Below are 22634 nucleotides of genomic sequence, written 5' to 3'. Positions count from 1 at the left end.
ATATGTGAAACTTTCGCAAACTTCCAAGTAGTTACCATTGCCCTCAGATTTTTGAGTAAAATGAGACAGGGTTTTCCATACTTAAAGTACAGAGTGAGGCAGAGGTCAGCAATTTTTAAAGATTTTTTTGACCTTTTCTTCTAGTCTAAATATATTACTGATAGATGCTTATGCCATATTAAACTGTGGAGAGTCAGAGCAAGAAAATGGTGCGATCACAGGTGTGACTGAAATTTTCTGTGGTAAGCGTGGTGACCATTCATCCCGGATTCTGTACAGTAGTTCAGTTTTCAAACAGTCCATCCTTTTCCGCAAACATATGTTTCTATTTTACTTCAGAAAATATGGCAAATGCAGCTTTAAGGCAACAGGACAATTTTACCTGCAAGAATTTTTCACTGTAAGACTGTGGAAATGAACATGGGCGAGAGAGACTGCAGGTTTTCATTGCTAAGTAACTGATTTGAGATAAAGTGTGCACTCTTTGGTGGTGAAGGCAGAGCAGGCAGCATTCTGCAGTTCAGGGCCATATTCATAGTGTCAGGCAGCTGAAGTACCACCATTTTGCTCCCTGGAACAGCGACTGCATTTCAAGCATTGCTAGAAGGCTGAAAGTTGGCTGCAGCTGGCAGAGCATTGTTCTTTTTTTAACCCATGTGATAGGTATCTTCAACAGTGTCAAACAAATTTGTAGAGCTGGTGATTAGTTGCCCAAAGAGCATAATGTATGCATTATTAATTAAAGAAGGTAAGTTTGGCTAATTGTCATTTCTATACAGTAGCAGTGCACTAAGATACATTTTAACAATCTATAAATAATTGATAATTTTTTTTCTTTCATCTTCCTTCCTAGTTTGCATAAAACTAATGACTTGGTAAATGTTACTCACTTCAAAATATTCCACCACTTCTATGAAAATTAAACTAACACTGTAACCTTAGCAAATAAGGAGATTTTTTTCCCCCTTTTATTGCAGGTTAAAGAAAAGATAGGAAACGTAACACTTGTAACAAAAATGTGACTCTGTGAAATCCAAATGAGAATCATAAATAATATAAAATCAGCATTGTGTGTGAATTTAATAAATAGAATTGACTTTTAAAATGTGAAGATTCATATATATATACTATATATATATGATCGTATGTATATTCCGTCAGACCCAAAGTCTTGCTTTTTCAGCTTTCAAGAGCCTATGACCCAAAGATTTGCTCCAGGATATCTTCTACATCTGGTGTGAGCCTGTGTTTCAATACTTATTAATAACTATATGAATATAATCCTTTAAACCTGGTTGGCAGAGGAAGCAAAATTTTTTCTCCAATGAAGTGCTTGAATCTAGTTTCTGTATGCTTTGTTAATTTGATTATAACACCTAGCTGGATCCTTGTAACAAGAGATTTATTGCAGTAAAAGTATCTACTCTCTTTTTTTTTTTGAAGAGTGCTCTGTTATTTTTACAAATCCACAATCTGTCAGTCTCATATGATAGCACAAGATCTTATACTCTAATTTTCAACACAATTAAATACATTCCCCAAGTTATTGATGGTGCCATAATTTTACGTTTATTTTGTTTGAAATACATTGAGGTTTAAAGATTTCCTAAGAAGACCCACAAACTAAAGTATTGCCTAAGTGACATATTGTTATTTAAGCCTTCGCCGAATCTTACATATGCTTCATTATGATAAAAAACAGGTTGTAAGGACTGAGTCTGTGACCTTTTTTTCTCATTTTAACCCTACTGATATGTCACCCATGGCAACCTTAAACTGATTTTAATAGAGTCGATCCTATTATTCATTTAAATTGAGGTGCAAGAGCACTTAGACCAGGGAAATTTGCATTCAGCAAATGGGGATTTGATGAGCAAAAATGATAAGATATATGTTGTATAACATGGCCTATTTTGCTAGCAAATAAACAGCTCTTGAAATTGATAAACTTCAGAATATTTTATCTTCAAATGTTTATACATAAATGATTAAAATGCATTAGCAATTCTGCTTTTGAAAAAAAACATATTGGGAAAACAACACAGTTGTGTTGCTTAAATTTGTAATTAACAAATTTATTACTAATTCTGTGCAGTTCTTTAATATGCTGCATTCCTGAAGAAGAACATTAATACACAATGGCAGAAAGAAGCTAATTTTAAGACTTTGGAGAAATGAATGTCTTTTAATGCTGTGTGTTTCTCTTATCTACATGCCACATTATTGTAATAAGTACATTCAGGAATAATTTCTTTTCAAATATTTTTACAAATCTTGCTCTTATTTGCATGCAAGTAAGTTGTCAGCTTAAATCTTTGAAATGCAAAATATATCTCATTTCTATATTTCATCAAGGAGCCTTTCATGTTTAATAAATTACAACTTAGATCCTCCAAGACTTTGTTTTTCATTAACTAAAAGCAAAAGGATACATTTAAAATCTTAATCACAACCTGCAAGAGTATTTGCATGTTGCTGATATTTGTCTTGATGGGACTTTTAATATTTGCAAACTAATCAGGATAGCAAGGTTATACCAATAATTTCTGAAGACAAAAAACTTTCTGCATTATTTTCTTTATTATATTCAACCAGAAAACTTTAAAAAAAACTCTCAGTGCCTTAGCCTCAACAGTCTGTATATTTTTTTTGTACCTACTCCTCTCTTAAAGATTTTAATTGGAGAAACGGCCGCATCACAAGAGGACTATTGAAAAATGTGTAGAAGAATGTCACATCTGGGTTCAGTCTAGTCTTTTATTAGTGCTCGATCAGCATGTATTAGACAGAATCGTTAACAACACAAAACAAGCAAGGTAAATCACCCTCTACTGCCACCCTGTAAACCACCTCATGACACTACATGGAGATGTGGATCCAGGAGAAATCAAAGGAGAGCTTCACTTTTTTTCATTTGACCCCGATTTAAATAGGAGATAGGGTGTTTCTGCTTGGTTGGCTTTAGTTGTTGTTTTTGTTTGTTTTTGTGTTGTTTTTTATCCAAATATCCTAGCTGATCTTGCAGCAGGTCTTCTGGACTCTGAAAGAGAATGGATCGTCTCCTCTCAGCAGAGGCAGGAAAAAAAAAAAATTCTTGACAGCAGAGTTATCCTTATTGGGGGGTCCCATGGGCCACAGTAATATCGTGTCACAAAAGAGGCAAACTTCTGCTGAACTTGCTGCCCTGAGACCTTCGGTTAATCTTTTGCTTGAGAATGGAAGATCAAAAAACTCCGAGCAGTTTAAAAATTATGCAGCTAATGTCATGCAGTTAAACTGATGTAGCATGCATGTTGTTTTGCAAGCTAACAGGTTAAATATGGCTTTGCTTTAAGATTCCCATCAAATTTCGTTTTTATAGAGAAATCTCTGAAAGCAGAAGGGGTTGAGGGAGGGTGAGGTAAAAAGAAATAAATCATTGTAGTCTCAGGAACAGTAATCCTTGTTGAGGATTTTGGCTGATTGATATAAATAACATCGTCCCCGCCATCTGTCCGAAGAGGGACCTTTCCAGTCAGTGTTAAGCTGCAACGGCAGAATAATTAATGAATGGTGTCCTTTGTGCTGGTAATAAAGACAAGACAAATTATGTTATAATCCAACTGCTGCTCATTTGTCACAGCCAAATAAAATGTCAAATAAAAGTGAGGGGGGCACTGTGTTTGTTTAATGGACTGCAAGCTACCTGTTTCTATTGTTGACAGACAACTAGCGTGTAAGTTCTGAATGTTGCAGGAGAGAAAAACCTCCAAATAGAATTCACGTTTCCTCGGAGTGGGGGGCGGGAATGGAGGGAGACCATGGGGGAGGACGGGCAGATAAACATTGAAGTAAGTTTTAATTAGAGAGCCATAATACCACCCGCTCCTCTGAGTAAGTTGGTTGCGATTCCAGTGCAAAAAGCGCTGCCTGGAAAAGTCCAAGTTCAAAACAGACGAGCTATGTGCAAATCTGCAAGAATTTGGTAAGGCTCTCATCTTGCGTTTTCAGGATAGACACATTCATCCAGTTGCTAGGAAAGCCAAATAATGAAAACATAGCTGGGATTTAGCAAGTTCCACTGGGAATTACCTATGATAGAGGGCAGGGCTGCACTTCCTCAGAACATGCTCCCGCTGTAAAAATTCACAAACCTGGCGTTCATACAGGCATCTGTCGCTTGCTCTAATGCCAGTTCATAGTATACATACAAACATCTGCTTCCGTGCACAAAGGGATGCAGAGCGCTTGACAGGTCTGTGTTAGCAGGGTTCGCGATGCCAGTTCTTTATGCAAAAACCCTAATGCTTCCCGTCAAGCCATTAGAAGTGATACAATCAGCCCAGACCCCATTAAGCCATCAGTGTCCACCTGTGATAAAGATGGCCATTTGTTTTCTTAAAGCCCACTTAATGTCTGCTTAACTCAATTTGTCAGGAAATGTAGAACAATTTCCTCACAGCCTGAAATTTGGTAGTGGTTCAAAGTCAAAAGGCCAGGTCTAGTCCTATTCAAATGATATAATAAACAGTCTTCAAATCGAAATCTCCCTTGAGGAGCTGATGTTTACTTAAAAAAAAAATTATGTTAGCTAGAAAAGAATAACATTTGCATCCTTTATTGTTTTTTTTTTAATTCCTAAAGTCCTGGAAGATGTCTACCAGTGGAAAAGGCCATTGCTTGATTATATGAGAAAATAACTTTATTCTCTTTTTAAATTCAGCCTGAAATTGGTTTTAGAAAGACCAGAAGAACCTTTGCAAAGCATGAGTCCCTAACGATAGCAATCACTTCCAGACTCCTTAAGGAATCACATTGTAATATGCCCAAGTTTACTTTTTAATCTAATTCTGTTCTCTGTAATGCTTATATTTCTACTGTTTGTTGGAGGTTGATACTGTCTTTCTGTATACCTTGAAAGAGATAATAGATTTTTTTTTGGAAAATATTTTTAAAATTATATTAATCAAATATAGAGGCTGGCTTTGCCACCATCCCAATTCACTTTTAAACACATGGGCAATTTGATAGACATAACTGGTCATCTGGAGGACAGAAGGAATCAGAAGACATTTCTAAGATTAACCAACAGGGGGCTCTCTTAAATATCCCAGATATACTGACTTCCTACCATTCCAAATTCCATTCAAATCTAACTTCAATTCTGAAAAGAGTTTCAATTGAAAATTTAACTTTTGATTGCCTAATAACTTCTGCCCTCAAAATGTTTAACTCTTAGTTCCTTGTGATTCTGCGTGGTAAAACCTGGAGCTAACTATGATACCAACTCTGAAGAATAAATTCTCAGCTGACTATGTGTGGAAGGTGAACTAGAGAACTGAGTCAGTTATCTGGATAATTTAGTCAACATGTATTAATTGTGTATCTAATATGTACAAAAAATGAGACAAAAGTAAAGTTTAAGGGTTTAAATTTGCTGAATATGACCTCATCTCTAAACTATGCTACCAGTATGGAAGGCTTTAATGAATTTAGTTTGCAAAAGAGAAGAGAAATTGATATGATTTAAAGGGACAGGCATAGGAATAAAATGTGTGTTTCAATGTAAGCTCTATAGGAGTCTTTTTTTCTCTACTTAGAAATATCACCATTAAGTCTCATCCATGAACTAGTGCTGTGTTGATAGGTTGTATTTCCCATGCTTCAGTCCAACAGGCAATGTAACTCCCTAAGAAAAGATTTGATTGAGGAAGAATCAGAAATTAGATTCTGTTCTAGTGGAACTAGAACATATTTACATATGTGGCATTGAGGATCCTAGGTATTTCTTCAAGTTGTAAAGATATAGTCCTGTGGCATTTTATATTCTGTCCTTCCCTAAAAGTACCCTGTATCTAGTATTTTCACCCGTGAAAAGAAAGTATCAAACTCCAACATTTCTTTCTTGATTCTGGAATATAGTCACTAAATAAAAGATTAACTGCAACAGAAATATCTAGAGGAAAGTCTAGTGTATTATTTTCCTAGAAATGGTTTGATTTGTGAAAATAGTATATTTTTCTGTGGCTTAGAACACCTATATGTTCTGTACCAAACACAGAGATTCAGTTTTGTTACAAGATAACATATGCTCAATATTAAAGAAAATTTGTAAAGCACATTTAAAATGGAAGATAGTGATCTATATTCCTGTTATTCAGAGATAACTTATCATGGCTAATATTTTGGTAAATTTTCCTACAGTCTTTTTAATTAGCTGTTTTGGGAAAGCTATAATTATTTGGTATCTAAGCAATTGTACAAACTTAAAGTTGTCTCTTTTAACAGATTACAAAAATAATAAATATTTGTTGATGCTGACTTGAACAGAAAAGTAAAAAGAAAAAAATTAAAATTACTCTGAATTTCACCATCATATTCTGTAGACCTGTTTGTTCTGCATTTTTCCCCAGCCTATTTAATTTTAAAACACATACAAAATAGGAAAATTTGGATATAATATTTTTCATTGCTTGATTGTTCAGTCTTTATCACTTTGACTGTCCCCCTGATTTAGTTGTTTCTATACAATTATTATAGATATAAAAGATGTTCACTAAGATTCTCAGCAATAGAAGTAAACATTCTGCTCTTCTCTGAAACTCTATGGTTTGAGAAGGGAAAACTTAAGTAATTCTTCACTGCAATGTTCTAATAATTGTGTTTGCTAACAAATGCCAGACCTGAATAGCATCAGTCACTGTTTTAAATGGGCATTAGAGATGTCACCTGAACTGTGAAGGGTGGACCACAATATAATCATTTCCTGATACTGAGAATGAAATGAAAGCCAGAGGGAAATAATTCAATGGGGCGTTTTGAGTTTGGGGTCCAAGTAAGTTTAAAAAGATATGTAGTTTCATTTATAGTATCTCTGTTTTTGAGTTCCAAATTTTGACTCATCACTCAGTAGGCTTACATAAGCTTTCAAATAAACTTTTCAAGAAAGTAGTGCTATTATAAATCTTTACATAGATGTCTTTCTGTTATCCTAATGTGAAAAAGGTGATGGAAGCGGGCACACAGTTTGAGGACCACAGCTTTTCCCTCTGAATAGCAGGTACTGCTTTGTTTTGCTTCAGAATTTAGTCAGATAAGTCTTAGGAAAGCCGGTATGGCTACTAACTTAGTTTTATTTGGGCTCTAATAATTGTAGGGTAGTGCTTGATCTTCATCATTACAAAGTTTTGCCAGAATATATTAAAATAATATGTTTACTTAGTGATGTATTCTTAGAACCTAGCTGTCATTTTTAATACTGAGATTGTTTCTTTCACTCACATTTTCCTTAACTTTATCTTTGACTATTGTGTATTTTTCAAATACACTCTTCCTCAAGTCCATTTATAAGTTGTAGTTGTTGTTCAGTTGTTCAGTCGTGTCCAACTCTTTTCAACCGCATGGACTGCCGCCCACCAGGCTTCCCTGTCCTTCACCACCTCCCAGAGTTTGCTCAAACTCATGTCCGTTGAGTTGATGATGCCACCCAACCATCTCATCCTCTGTTGTCCCATTCTCCTCCTGCCTTCAGTCTTTCCCAGCATCAGGGCCTTTTCCAATGAGTCAGTTCTTCACATCAGGTGGCCTAAGTATTGGAATTTCAGCTTTAGCATCAGTCCTTCCAATGAATACTCAGGGTTGATTTCCTTTAGGATGGACTGATTTAATCTCCTTGCTGTTCAAGGGACTCTCAAGAATCTTTTCCAGCCCCACAGGTCGAAATCATCAATTCTACAACAATAAGTTGTAGATCATCTCTCAATTCTCTGACTTCCAACATGCCTTCCCCTTCCTATCATTTCTCGTTTCCATGTTCTGGACACTTCTCTTGTCATCCATATCACTGACCTAATTTTTCTGCGATGACAATTTCGCCTTTAATGTAATCTTTCATTTTGTTTGCATTTTTAGTTTTCTCACTGTCTTTCCTCACCATCTATCTCCTTATCATCTCATCTGAACATCCTTTCATCTTACCCAGTTGTCTCCTAATGGCTTGCTGATCTTTTTCATTAGAGTCCTTGATGTTCAACATTCTACTAAAGATGCTAAATAGTTTCCTAATTGTTTCATGGTCATTGTGAAAGTTCTGTATTTCTGAGCACTGGTCTTTTCTAAAAAAGAGCTTTTCATAGGTCACGCATTGTTGAAACTTTGGTTGTGTTTGCATGCCTGGGTGCTAAGTCACTTCTGTTGTGTTCAACTCTTTGCAACCCTGTGGACCACAGCCCACCAGGCTCCTCTATCCATGGAGATTCTCCAGGCAAGAATAATGGAATGGGTTGCTTTGCCCTCCTCCAGGGGATCTTCCGGACCCAGGGATCAAACCCTCATCTCCTACATCTCCTGCATCCGCAGGCCGGTTTCTTTTCCGATAGTGCCACCTGGGAAGCCCTTTGTTGTATTTATTCATCTCAAAAGGTGGAAGCATATCCAGCATTCTGTGTATATTGCAGGTTGCTTTTTACACTATACTTTAGCTCTACTCTAATCTTTGTCCTGGAACATCATCCAGATGACAAATTGATAAACACAGCTCTTATATTAATTCTTTTCTAGCATATTTATTGTCTTATGACCCTACTGTCCTGATGATTTTTCTCCCACCACATTGCTTAGCTCATTGGCATTCTAAAAGATGAAACACATACAACATTAGAATTCTAAGAATGTGTTCCAAATAGAATTTTGCCAGTCTCCACTGATCCTATGTTTTACATATGGGACTACAATTCCTATGGTGATATGTGCTATTATCTGCCTTCCACTCTTAGTTGTTATCACCATCATCATCATCATTCTGCCTTCCGCTCTCAATCTCCCCGGTTATTTTGTGGCAATTGCTATCTCTATATTATTGCAGACAAAAGAGAAGTCTCCATACATAGTTAGAAGGGGAGAAGACAGGTGAGGAAAGAAATCCTTCACAGTATTCAGCTGCATGAGTGGAAAGGGGTGCTGCCTAGTCCTTTGAGCTGAGTCTTTGATTCTGAAATCAGATGGCTAAAGAAAGGAAGAGAAGGCTGTTTCTATCTGCTTTAAGATAGGCAAAGTCTCTGGTTCAGTAATTCAGTAGTGCAAGTGGTCTCACCACTGGCATTTTCCAATTAAATTCCACCTGTCTTAAAGGAAATTACTCTTTAGCTGTTTGTCACCATGTTGCCGGTCAGTCCCTACTATTTTAAGCATTTTAGTCTTTTTTTTTTTCTGTGTCTTCAAGCATATTTAGTGACAGGCTCCAAGAGGTGGTTAGGTCTTGCCAACCAGATGCCATTTTTAAACCAACAGTCAAGATTTGCATCAAGAACCTCACATCAAAAGTTTGCGCTCAAATTCTCCCTCAGAGCGTGACCTCTGTCTGTGACTTCTTCACATTTGCGTCTTTACCTGGAAATGGTAACAGACCTGAAAGGAGGAAATTTATTTTTAGTCTTGCCATTTGCAAGGCCCTTTGAGCTTCTAAGAAGATGTTTAGAGTCACAAAATGTAAATCAATCAGTTATCATAAAGAGAGATTTCAAAATATTATTTTTCCATTCGGGGATTTTTTTCATTGTCTAAACCACACCTTGGTTCTTTATAAAAGGAATTTTGGACTTTACACCATAGGAAAAAAAGTTTCTATTGGCTTGAATTGCGGGTAAGGAGGTGTGCAAATGGCCTCAAGTTATACATTTTTTGCAGAGGAAATATCCTCCAGATGCTCAAGTCAGCCTTTTCTTGGCAGACAAGTAAGAACCATACCGAAACTGAGTCTAAAATCTTTAACAAAAGGTTTCCACAATCACTTACCTTTGGAACAGACATTAATTAAAAGAAACAATCATATCCCCTGTGATCAGAGTTTAACTACTATGAATCAGAGTTCACCACACAATTAACACTTCGAACTGATTAGCAAATGGAAATCATAGCAAGAAATTTTGAGGTTAAAATAGTGAATGGACATATTCTCTCACCCAGCTCACTGTCCCTTATCTTTTAGAAGAAAAAAAAAAAAAAAGCACTTCAGTCATAATGAACTGGGCAGATTTTGTTTTCCGTGAGGTGTTTGCCATTACATATTGCACATAATGTATGGCACTGTTAGGAGGAAAAAATTGGAGTCAAAGTGGCTGGAAAGTTAGGTCTGCTCTGTAGCACTGTGAGATTGTTGACATCTGCCGAGGTTGGAGCGCTCAGTAAGCAGGAAATGGGGTGTCACTCTGAGTGGTAGTTTACCATTATCCTGGCATCCTAATGAAGTGTCTGCAGTGCTCAGAGCTTCTGGATGGCATCTTAACGCACGGCTAAGCAAAAGCACTTCTCTCCCTGTCACTGTCATCCATCTGCCTGCACCCTACTGTAGCCAATGGGATGGAACCATGCTACAATGCGCTAGAAGCCATTTAGAGTTGCACATTGCATAATCAGTCCCATCAAATATGTAAAAAATGGCTATTATTGGTTATTTTCTTCAAACTCTGGCACCTGGAGTTTAATACATTAAAGTTAAACTTTTCCAAGTGCTGTTTATGATATTAATTCTACATTCCCCCCCACTATCTACATGGGAATGACTTGCATCTTCATTGTCTTAAGTCCTGTTAATGGACTGAAAGAGTTGTATGAATATTCATTAAAAACTTCACTGTACATCACACTTGGTGAATCCATCAATTTACCATGGAATGGAATGGTCATTTAGATAACCATTTTTAAGGAAAGGACAAAAACTAAGATCAACTCAAACCACAGATTGGTTGTTTTCATCTTTGAGCACATCATTTAGTTTGCTGGGATAGTTTGAGGTCTTCGGATAAATTTCTTTAAAGACACAGCGCATTTTACCAAATACATTTGCAGCTTAAGCTAGTATTGTCAATGTCAGATGATTAAATTTGGTGCTTTAACATCACCTCTGACAAAACTGGCATGCAGTGGAGAAAAGGATATCTGTTATTAGGTGGCCTAAGTAGAGTAAGGCATGTGTGTTGTTCTCCCAAAACTTCCAGATGGATCACGTGTGGTCCTCTGGACATGGTTGCAGAGCAGCTGGGATGTGTGGCAAGAACTGATGTGGTAAAATGGCCGCAAAGTTGAAAAGATGCTTTCTGCAAGAGGGGCAAGGAGAATCTGCTAAACTGGAGGTGGGATGGTGGGCTGGGGTTAGATAAACACGAGGGCATAACTTAATTCGGTTGCATCAGGACTTTTTTCACAGACATTAAAAACTATGGTAAACAGAACAGCAGGGAGGCTTGTACTGCAGCTCAGTGGGAAGCTTAGCACGTCTGCCTGCACTCTGCCTGGCTCAACCACTGCTAGGAGTCTCCGAATTTCATTAGCACTCCACAGTTCACCCAGTTCCCCAGAAAAGGAGAAAACCCAGGCAGCAAAGCCCCTCACTAATTATGGTAAATGCTCCCAGGTTACAGTTTTGGGGGGGGGGGGACAATGATGGCAGAATGATGTTAAGCTAGAACAAAAGAGTCATTCTGAAATTTACAAAAAAATAAAAGGGATTGTTTGTTTTAAATCAGTGCAGTCTTTCAACGGGTAAGACAGTGTTTTAGAATATTAGACCACCTCTTTACTATGAAATGTTAGATGACCTAATCAAAATGTGTGCAGCTCTTCTTGAGCAGTGAAAGTACAGGTTGATTTCACAAGTGATATCCTTCACTCCACCCCCTGCTCCCAAATTTATGGAAGTTCATCTCACAAATCTCTGAAATAGAAAATGTACCCTTTGGAAGAAATTTGTAATAATACAGAAATTAGTATGGAATCAAATGTAACAAGATAGGCAAACTACTGTAGATTACTACAAAATACTGCATGTCAAATTCAAGTTGTTATCTCCCTCTCAAAGAATGGAGTTATTTGAGGAAAATATTAGTTTTTTCAAAGGGAGAGTGGTCTGCTATTGATGCCCATAAACATTTTAAATGGTATCGTTTTTTTTAATGGAATGATAGGTGTTTATTTTTGCTAAATCCAGACTTGGCAATCTGGTTTCTTCACTCGTATCCCCCCAGCTGCTGTCAGCATTACAGCACATCAGCTTTCCTTCATGTACGGATATTTCTCCAGAACTCATTTGCAAGAGTCGAAGCAATATTAAACACCACATCCAAACCTCTTTTAAACACACAAAGAGATGGGAAAACACTTCAGAACTAGACCATTGAGAAAATCCTCCTTTCAAATTTACTGTTTGCTTCGCATGCTAGTGTAAAATATCCCACAAAGTCCCGTTTGTGATCCATTTGAAACAATCTTGATTTCCTTAAATTGTCACATTCTTCTTGCACATTTCTTCCTAAATGCAAAAATGGCAAAGAATTCTCCTCCCTCTTCATTATAAAAGTGCAGAATTTCTGGTTTGTTTATTCCTAATGGAACACTTGAGAAAGAAGGAAATATATAAATATCTCCTTCAGAAGATTAGTTGTCTCAATCTTTTTAAAAGAGAGTATTTGTTCATTTATTCCCCATTGTAAACAATTGGGCTTTTCATTGTAATTTTCCATTGTCAGATTAATGCATTTCACTTTACTGTCTTGGTCCCATGGTCCCAAAACATTGTCCTTTCTAATATCCTTATTTCTTCTATATTTATATATTGATGTATGTCATTTAGGACATACATTGTTAGGGAAAGAACCTAAGCTCCTTTTTAAACAAATTTGTTGGAGGAACCTGCTGCTTCATTGTAACTTACTGGAACAGAACTTGAAAAAACTCACAATCTAACAAAGTAAACTATATTTTACTTCTTATGAGAACACATTCCCAAGCAAAGTATTTCAGGCAAAAAATGGCATACATGTTTTGAGTATTTCAAACCAGGCATCAGAAATTTTGTCTAATCGACTGGTAAATATTCTATTGACAAGGTCAAGAACAGAGAAAATTCTGGCCCCCAAGACAGAAGAGAGAATAAGCAAAAAAAGAAATGTAGACAGTTTATCAACTTCAATTTCTAAAGTACTATGCAGTCCCTTTATAGAATGTAGATGAAAATCCCCTAACTATTCAGAAAGTATGTCCATGTTTGCCTACCACATATGTGATTCTTCAAAAATCATATCAAGGATGTTAATGAAAAATATGGCTAATAATTTCAGGAAACTATAAAGAGAAAGAAGAGAGAGAGGGAGAGGAAAGCAAGCTGTAGCAAAAAACCTGGGCTCAGCAGCTTTCTGAGGGGAATGGTGAAATGTGACTATGTGATTTATAATGAGAAAAGGTATCTACAACATACAATTTTCTACCTAGCTGCAAATAATAATTCATAGTGATGTCCCTTCTAGATAAAAGACCTTTGCTATGTAGGACCCATGTGGTAAAATGATCATGATAAATGTCAGACCAGTGCAGGTAACGGCTTTACAAACCATTAAGATTAGCTGGCTCTTTTTGCCGATGATAACAGTAACCATGCTGTGACTCTATGTGGTAATAATATCTCAGCCCTGATAAATACCAGAGCCAGGCAGAGGTGTTTATCATTCCCAGTTCAGAAATGCTGACTAAAGTTACCACATGTTGCCTGTTTTTCTTCTTTTACAATAGTCTTACAATTAACAAAAAGAAAGCTGAATCATAAAATTATTTTATTCCCCATTTCTTTAAGGATTCTAATGTTTGTGAACTCTCCCCTGTTCTCAGCATCATGGTGTAGCCAACACAAATGAACTGGCTGGAGAAACAGTTCACCATACTAACCAATATCTCCTCTTGAGAGGTCTTTTGTTCAAAATGAATAGTTATGGATAAAGTTGAATATGCTTCTTCAAAAAAGTGGAGAGGAGAAAATATTTCTTCCTTCACATTTTTCTTGTGTAACAGATCCTAGTTGTTTTCAGGTGGTACTTTTTAAATCCCAGGTAATTTTATTTGTCTACCAACAAAAAGAGGTAGACACATATTAAAAACTTTAAATCTAAAAAAGTATTTGTAGAATTGCCACCCTCATGAAAATGTACAAAGATAATGCTAATATAAATAGCAACTTGAGTATTTGAAAAGAATTACTGGTTTATGATTAGAAAGATGTCAAATGACTCAAAACGATAAGCCTGTTTTTTGTGTTTTTTTAAGAAAAAAGCTTGTAAAACCAGATATGTAAGGATAAATATAGTTTACAGAAAATTCTCACAGGAGAACTAAATAAACTACAGAGCTTTATTTTCTCAGCACACACTATCGCCTGAGGATGAATTAGTATCATTTGTAAGTTACAGAAATGTACTTGGCCACCATGACACTTCCAAAATTACTTTGAAAACAAGAAATTTTAGGGAGGATAATACGATCATGCTTTTCCTGTGAAGACTGCCGCCATTACCTTACTCTTTGATTCAGACAAAGAAGGGCATTGCTGCAAAACTGAGGAAATTTGTTTTCAGAGACAGTTTCAGTTTGGTGAATTTTAGAAAATGTTATCATCCTAAGATTGACTGCACCAAGGCAACCCACTCCAATATTCTTGCCTGGAGAATCCCACGAACAGAGGAGCCTGGTGGGTTACAATCCACGGGGTCACAAAGAGTCAGACACGACTGAAGTGACTTAGCACGTACGCACGCACATCGACTAATGAATTAGAACCAAGTTCCCTTTGATAATGGGCTGCTTTCTAAGTATTCACGAAGCCAATACATACTATGGACTATTCCTGTTTAGGAAACAGCACTAAAGAGTAACATTTATGGCTTCATATGATTTGGAAAATAACCTTGAACTATGAACAGTCAGGACAGATAGGATGATTCAAAAGAAAGATTTTAATGGGAAGGGTACTTATATTCAGTAGTACTTACAATATGTGCATTTATGTACATTGAAACAAAATTCTACATACAATTGTATGATATATGTATATGGATTGTGTGTGTGTGTGTATGTGTGTCTGTGTTTAAGTAGGAACTGGAAGCATTAAGAGTCCAAGCAACTTGCCCCAACTGTACTATAGAGCACGATTTCTAACCTAATTTTTTCAAACTCCTTCATGATATACCACTTCTGTTAATTTATAGCAGGAGTTTAAAGCATCTGTCTATTTTTATCCATTTGTAAGTCTTGAATATTCTCCCTTTCCCCCTAGTGTTTCTCCCTGAAGTAAATGTTAGTTATTTAAAGAAATTTATCAAGCGATTGTTGTCATGAATTGGATGATCCTTTAACACCCAACTCAGATTTTATAATTAAAAAGCATGTCCTCAAAGATTTGCATCCAGTTGTAGGGTACACTAAAAAAGTAAATAAATAAATAAAACGTTCTTTGAAGATAAGCATCCCTCCTACAAGCTAGGACAGTCTGTAACTAAATTCTGAAATGGTGATGATACAAAGAATAGAAAGTGAATAGAAATTATACTGCTCTCTTCCAAATATAGCCTTGACATATAAGCGACAGCCGTTTTTTTCATACAGGATGCTCTAGACATTCCAGCATAACTTTCAGAAGCAGAACAGCTGTGATGTATATTGACCTCCTCAAGACAAAGGGGTACAGTTATCCTTTTAGAATTACAGATAAACAGAATGAATAGTACTACTACTATGTTGTTTACTAGGAGAATCTGGTCTTTTATTCCCCTGGGTGAACCTACATATCAAAGCAGAGTCAATTTTGATATATGATTTAACTTGTGACTATAAATAAGTTAAGAATAATAAATGCATAGATGATAAAGCTGGAAAAGTGTCTAGGGGTCATCGGGTCTGGGGTTTTGCACTGCACAGAACTCTTTCCATCATTGTATAGCTTTATCTTATCTCTGCAAAAAAGGCATTTGGCTGTAAATGTCCTTGTTTTAGTAGCAACATTTCATGCAGATAAATGCAAATGTAACCATCATAAACCATATTTTTTAAAATGTGCCCTCAAAACCATGAATCAAGGGAAAACTATAAAGCCATATCCTTATCATAACATTGAAGGCTATCACATCATGTAGGAGCTGTTACTTCTTTAAGGAGCCTGGAGTTGTTTTTGAAGAAGCTCATTTACAACGGAGTTTGGTATAATTTGAGAATATGGGGCCAGGTGAGTGAGGAATAGGCCTTAGTGAAAAAAATCAGTTTATTATTTTAGTATATATGTGTATCCCATGTATATTTTCCAAAGGCATTTTTTGCAATTGGGTGACAAAAATGAAGTCCTCCAGAAAAGTTTTGTACGTAGTATGGATTCACAGCTCAGACTGGAGAGGCTATTGGAATCTGAGTGGGAACTAAAATGCAAGTATTAAAGTAGACAGGCTTCCCTGGTGGTTCAGCTGATAAAGAATCTGCCTGCAATGTGGGAGATCTATGCTGGATCCCTGGATTGGAAAGTTCCCCTGGAGAAGGGTACAGCTACCCACTCCAGTACTGTGGCCTGGAGAATCCATGAATTGCATAGTCCATGGGCTCACAAAGAGTCAGAAACAACTGAGCAACTTTCACTCAAAGTAGATACACAAAAGTAAATCAGAAGGGTATGAAGGTAAGAGCAAATGTGAGTGGAAAAGGCCCAAATCATGGAGTGTTTTACTACTGTCAAGAGTTTGTATAAGTCTCTTAGCATACCATTTACCTAAGAGGTTCTCTAATTCTCTGTGTAGAAAAGGTTCATTTTCTCCCTTTTAGTCATAATGTAAAAGAGTCAGAGATATCTGAAAGTCTTCTCAAAACTCTCAATACTTCACAATAATGAGAAACCATATGCTGAAGGAGAAATATTAATAGAAAATGCTGTCTTTCAGATGCTCACTGAATCAATTGAAGACAGTTGACGCATCTTTAGTAAGCTGTGTCTGAATCTTAGCTCATTAACCACTCCTGTATTATGTATGCTGATTCCAGCTCCTAATATGACACATCAATAAACCAGATCTGAAAAGGTGTCATTTCGATTTTAATGTATCCAATTGTATTTTTAGAAGTTCCTCCACTTAGAAGTGTTTGTGTTATTTCCTGATTTTACAAGCTATGGAAGAGTGGGTACAGTATTGATTTGAAGGGGAAGCTACTGCTTTCCTATAACCTTTTCAAACCTTCCTTCTGATTATGTTGTAAGAACAATAAATGGCTCCTCCTTGATAATATTTCAGCCCTCTCTAATCTATTGTCCAGTACCCCATCCATGACTTAAGTATAACTTAACCACAGATATGTACGTACCACCGTTCCTTCCATTTCCTCAATTATGAGTGAAAGCAGAGAAAGAGAAAAATATTTCTATTAAGTAGTCTTCATGTAGGATGTTTCTTATCAGCAAATATGGAACAACCAAGTACTTTTATAAAAATTCTTACATGGAACTAAGCTGCTCATCAACCAGATCACTAGCCTCTCAAATTATTTAGTGTGCTGTGAAATGTCAGGCAACCATAGCAAGTGTCTTCTCAACAGTTGGCACCAACTCAGTTCAAGTATTAGGAACGACATTTTGAAGCTCATTATGACCAGGTAGTATGCCCATGACTGAAAATAAAAGGTGAACCATATCTAGCATAGACCTCAAAAAAAGTGGGGGGAGGGGGGAGGGAGTGATGAATACAGTACCTACATTTTGCTAGTCACTGTTAGGTACATTACATATTGTCTTGTTTAATCCATAAATCTGGCCTCTTTGACATTTTTCAAAGAAAATAAAAAACTTATCCAAGACCACACAAACCACACACACCACTTGTCCAAGACTGCTAAAACGCTGTTGTGGAATTCAAACCAATGTCTGTCTGTCCCAATCTGTGTTCAGGTCTTTCCTTTGTTTACTAATTCTTTTTTTTTTTTTTTTTTTTTTAGTTTTTTAATTCAATTAACCCATTGCTTCTGCTGCTAAGTCGTTTCAGTCGAGTCAGACTCTGCCATCCCATGGACTGTAGCCCACCAGGCTCCTCTGTCCATGGGACTTTCCAGGCAAGAATACTGCCCTCCTCGAGAGGATCTCCCCCACCCAGAGATCAAATCCACATCTATTATGTCTCCTGCATTGGCAGGCAGGTTCTTTACCACCTAGAAAGCTCATTTTCTAGTGCCATCTAGAAACTCCATTTAACCCACTACGTGCCAGTATAAGAGGTGCCTCAGTTTATGGGAAAATTCTCAGTTTAATGGGACAAATCTACAGGCATTCACACCATGAACTTACCATATGAAATGTTATTTATCAATAGAATAGAATGTTCTAAGTGCAATGGAACATAGAAGAGGGACTCTGCCTAGGGAGGTTCATAATTCTTTTATCTGGTGGTTAAAAAGACAGTAGAGCTTTAATTCCTGCCCAGATACCATGGCAGTGACCTTGCAATTATTTCCAATTAAGCAACCCCAACCTTTCTTAAACCTGCTCTGCCTGGGTCATATATTCCCTAAAACTGAGGTTTGCTGGATATGGCCATTTAGACCACTCTCCACTTACTGTCTGTCAAGTTTAGATCATGGCTGCTACTTCTGTAGACCTCAATGTTAACGGATCCTTTTTTTTTTTTTTTTTTTTGAGACTCTGACACTAAACTAATCATTACCATGGCCAGAGTCTTCAATAAAATTAGAAAGGTCATCTCTCTTCCTTTCCCCTCCTCTCCCTCCCTCACGTTTCTCAATTTCATCTTTATTACTTGAATCAGAAGATCCTTGGTAAATTAAACTACTAGCATCATGCCATTTTATGCAGAATGTACTCATCTCATAAATATATAAATGTATGTATGCTGTGTTGTTTAATCGCTAAGTCATTTTGCGACCTAAGTCATTTTGATTCTTTTGCAACCCCATGGACTGTAGCCTGCCAGGCTCCTCTGTCCATGGGATTTCCCAAACAAGAATACTGGAGTGGGTTGCCATTTCTTTCTCCGGGAGATTTCCCTACCCAGGGGTTGAACCCATATCTCTTGCATTGGCAGAGGGGTTCTTTATCACTGAGCCACCAGGGAAGCAATGTATGTTTATGTATAGGATCACTGGTGTGTGTGGAATCAGCTTCAGATGGCCAGATACAAAGTCTCCAAGTATCCCTAAGTGCTCTGTCCTGAACATACTGTACCAATTTTGCTCTCATCTTTATTGACTTGTTTTACTTCTGAGTTTCTCATATCCCATAGGCTCCAACTGGTCCTCTGAAGCATCACATTGTCCTACCGTCATTAAGCTACAAGGGGGCTTTCTAGCCTTTTGGCAGAAAGATTAGATCTGCTGTTGCTATGATGTTGCAACTACCTTTTCTCTTTTTCTCTTCCCTTTGTCTCTTTCATTTGCAGTTGTCCAATCCATAGTATGTTGGAACTCTTCTAAGAATAGCTGCAATTTTGAAAGTTCTGAGTGTGGGAAGCATTATTTATAGGGCTTTGTGGTTTTAAGAGGAAGAAGAACCACTTCTAAGCAGAGTTCTACTAGTAAGACTACCCCCACCATATTTTCAGTTCAGTTCAGTCGCTCAGTCGTGTCCGACTCTTTGCGACCCCATGATCCGCAGCACGCCAGGCCTCCCTGTCCATCACCAACTCCCAGAGTCCACCCAAACCCATGTCCATTGAGTCGGTGATGCCATCCAACCATCTCATCCTCTGTCGTCCCCTTCTCCTCCTGCCCTCAATCTCTCCCAGCATCAGGGTCTTTTCAAATGAGTCAGCTCTTCGCTTCAGGTGGCCAAAATACTGGAGTTTCAGCTTCAACATCAGTCCTTCCAGTGAACACCCAGGACTGATCTCCTTTAGGATGGACTGATTGGATCTCTTTGCAGTCCAAGGGACTCTCAAGAGTCTTCTCCAACACCACAGTTCAAAAGCATAAATTCTTCTGCGCTTAGTTTTCTTTATAGTCCAACTCTTACATCCATACATGACCACTGGAAAAACCATACCCTTGACTAGATGGACCTTTGTTGACAAAGTAATGTCTCTGCTTTTTAATATGCTCTCTTTAGGTTAGTCATAACTTTCCTTCCAAGGAGTAAGCGTCTTTTAATTTCATGGTTGCAGTCACCATCTGCAGTGATTTTGGAGGCCAGAAAAATAAAGTCAGCCACTGTTTCCACTGTTTCCCCATCTATTTGCCATGACGTGATGGGACCGGATGCCATGATCTTAGTTTTCTGAATGTTGAACTTTAAGCCAACTTTTTCACTCTCCTCTTTCACTTTCATCAAGAGGCTCTTTAGTTCTTCTTCACTTTCTGCCATAAGGGTGGTGTCATCTGCATATCTGAGGTTATTGATATTTTTCCCGGCAATTTTGATTCCAGCTTGTGCTTGCTCCAGCCCAGCGTTTCTCATGATGTACTCTGCATATAAGTTAAATAAGCAGGGTGACAGTATACAGCCTTGACATATGCCTTTTCCTATTTGGAACCAGTCTGATGTTCCATGTCCAGTTCTAACTGTTGCTTCCTGACCTGCATACTGGTTTCTCAAGAGACAGATCAGGTAGTCTGGTATTCCCATCTCTTTCAGAATTTTCCATGGTTTATTGTGATCCATACAGTCAAAGGCTTTGGTATAGTCAATAAAGCAGAAATAGATGTTTTTTTGGAATTCTCTTGCTTTTTTGATGATTCAGCGGATGTTGGCAATTTGATCTCTGGTTCCTCTGCCTTTTCTAAAACCTGCTTGAACATCTGGAAGTTCACAGTTCACCTATTGCTGAAGCCTGGTTTGGAGAATTTTAAGCATCACTTTACTAATGTGTGAGATGAGCGCAATTGTGTGGTAGTTTGAGCATTCCTTGGCATTGCCTTTCTTTGGGATTGGAATGAAAACTGACCTTTTCCAGTCCTGTGGCCACTGCTGAGTTTTCCAAGTTTGCTGGCATATTGAGGGCAGCACTTTCACTGCATCATCTTTCAGTATTTGAAATAGCTCTACTTTAGCCAAATACTATCTTCTGCAGGATATTTTCCTGTAATTCCTTAGAAAAAGTTTCCTTTGCAATAGTGTGTTAAGAAAAAAAAAACAACTGCCAGTTTCTACACTGTTTCTTCAGGACTGGCCTGATGGCTCCACAGATAGAAAGAAGCTGTTTATACTATGTGTTCCACTCTCCATGGCCTCAGTTCTCAAGATCATCTCATAGCACAACTATAAGCTATCTACTTTCTAAACAGAAAGGCCAAAAGGCTACAAAGATAAGTTATCCCCCTGTACACAGCCTCCCCAGAAGTCCCACATGACACTCTGGCTACAGTCTCATTGAGCTGACTGTGGCACTGGTCACTCCAGCTGCCAAGGAAGGGAGGAAATTATCTCTTTTAGCTGCATATGGCCATCTCCTCAACAGTGGGATGGTCTAGCTAAGGAGGAAGAGAATGGATATTGGGTGGCGTGTGCCTCACATATTATTCTCTCATCTACTATCTTTTCTAGCAGTGACCTCTTCAGAATCATCAGGAGGTCTGTGCTAGAAGTTAGAAGTAAAGTACAGAAAAGAAAGGTATCTGAGTCAATTATATAAAGAGCTTAAATTCAAGAAATTATTGTAATTCTGGGCCCTTGTTAAAACTCTGGTAAGATAAATTCTCTAGCGTACTAAGTAAATCAGTTCTTATTGTGCCATCCATGCCCAGAAAGGCAAAAAGTCACAAAATGAAAGAAAACAATCTACGTGATATTTAGTTTGGAACAACTTCCTATCTTTTTAAATGTATGTGACTAAGCATTATGCTTTCAAAGTTATTTGCATTTTTTGTTTGTTTGTTTCACAGCTAAAATGAAATGTATTAGGGAGAAAAGATAGCATAGAACTAAAAAAAAAAATCTTCAGTCCTCCACAAAATTAAGCAAAAAAATAGAATATTGGTAATTGAATCAGAATGTATGTCCTTGTGTGTTTGTTTTCTAATGCTGCTATGACAAATTATCGCAAACTCAGTGGCTCCAAACCGTAAGAACTTATTATCTTACCTTCCTGAAGACCAGAAGTCTGAAATCTGTTTTGTAGGGCAAAAATCAAGGTGCTGGCAGGCCTGTGTTCCTCTGGAAGCTCTTTCCTCAGCTTTTCTGGGGTTTAGAGGCTATCTTTACTCCTAGACCCATGGAGAATCATATAGCCATAGCTCCTCTTGCTTTCATTGACATATCCCCTTCTCTCTCTGACTCTGATCCTCCTGCTTCCCTCCTAGCCACCACTGTGATTACATTGGGCCATCCAGATAATCCAGAATAATCCCCCATCTCAGAATCACTAATTTAATTAGGGATTAAATCCCTAATATGTGGAAGGTAAGGTATTTACAAGTTCCAGAGATTAGGCCATGGACATCTTTGGGAGGCCATTATTCACTCTGCCACAACTTACAAAATAGTAAAGCACTTATGAAAACTGATTCAATACTTGATCTTAATAAGAAGTTCATGTCATGGAGAGGGAGATGGGAGGGGGGATCGGGATGGGGAATAAGTGTAAATCTATGGCTGATTCATATCAATGTATGACAAAACCCACTGAAATGTTGTGAAGTAATTAGCCTCCAACTAATAAAAAAATTAAAAAAAAAAAAAAAGAAGTTCATGTCAGAGCCACACTGTTGCTGCTTTCATTTTCCCTTGATCTCATTCACAGTCAAAATAAAGAAACTTCATGATGCTGATTTTCAGTATATTTATTCCCTTTGGCTGCTAATCATAGCTTTACGTTTTACATTTGCTAAGACTTAGTCCAAAATTCTTCTTAGAAAATTCCCTC

General features: G+C 37.4%; 1 protein-coding gene across 2 annotated transcripts in view; it reads left to right on the top strand.

Annotated features, from left to right (window-relative positions):
• ARHGAP15 (Rho GTPase activating protein 15) overlaps positions 1–22634 on the top strand; it is a 677227-nt gene that overhangs the window by 595303 nt on the left and 59290 nt on the right. The window lies entirely within an intron of this gene.

This window comes from Cervus elaphus, chromosome 33 (assembly GCF_910594005.1).
Source record: "Cervus elaphus chromosome 33, mCerEla1.1, whole genome shotgun sequence".
In the NCBI taxonomy this organism is placed as follows: Eukaryota; Metazoa; Chordata; class Mammalia; order Artiodactyla; family Cervidae; genus Cervus; species Cervus elaphus.
This window is presented reverse-complemented; position numbering and strand designations above follow the sequence as displayed.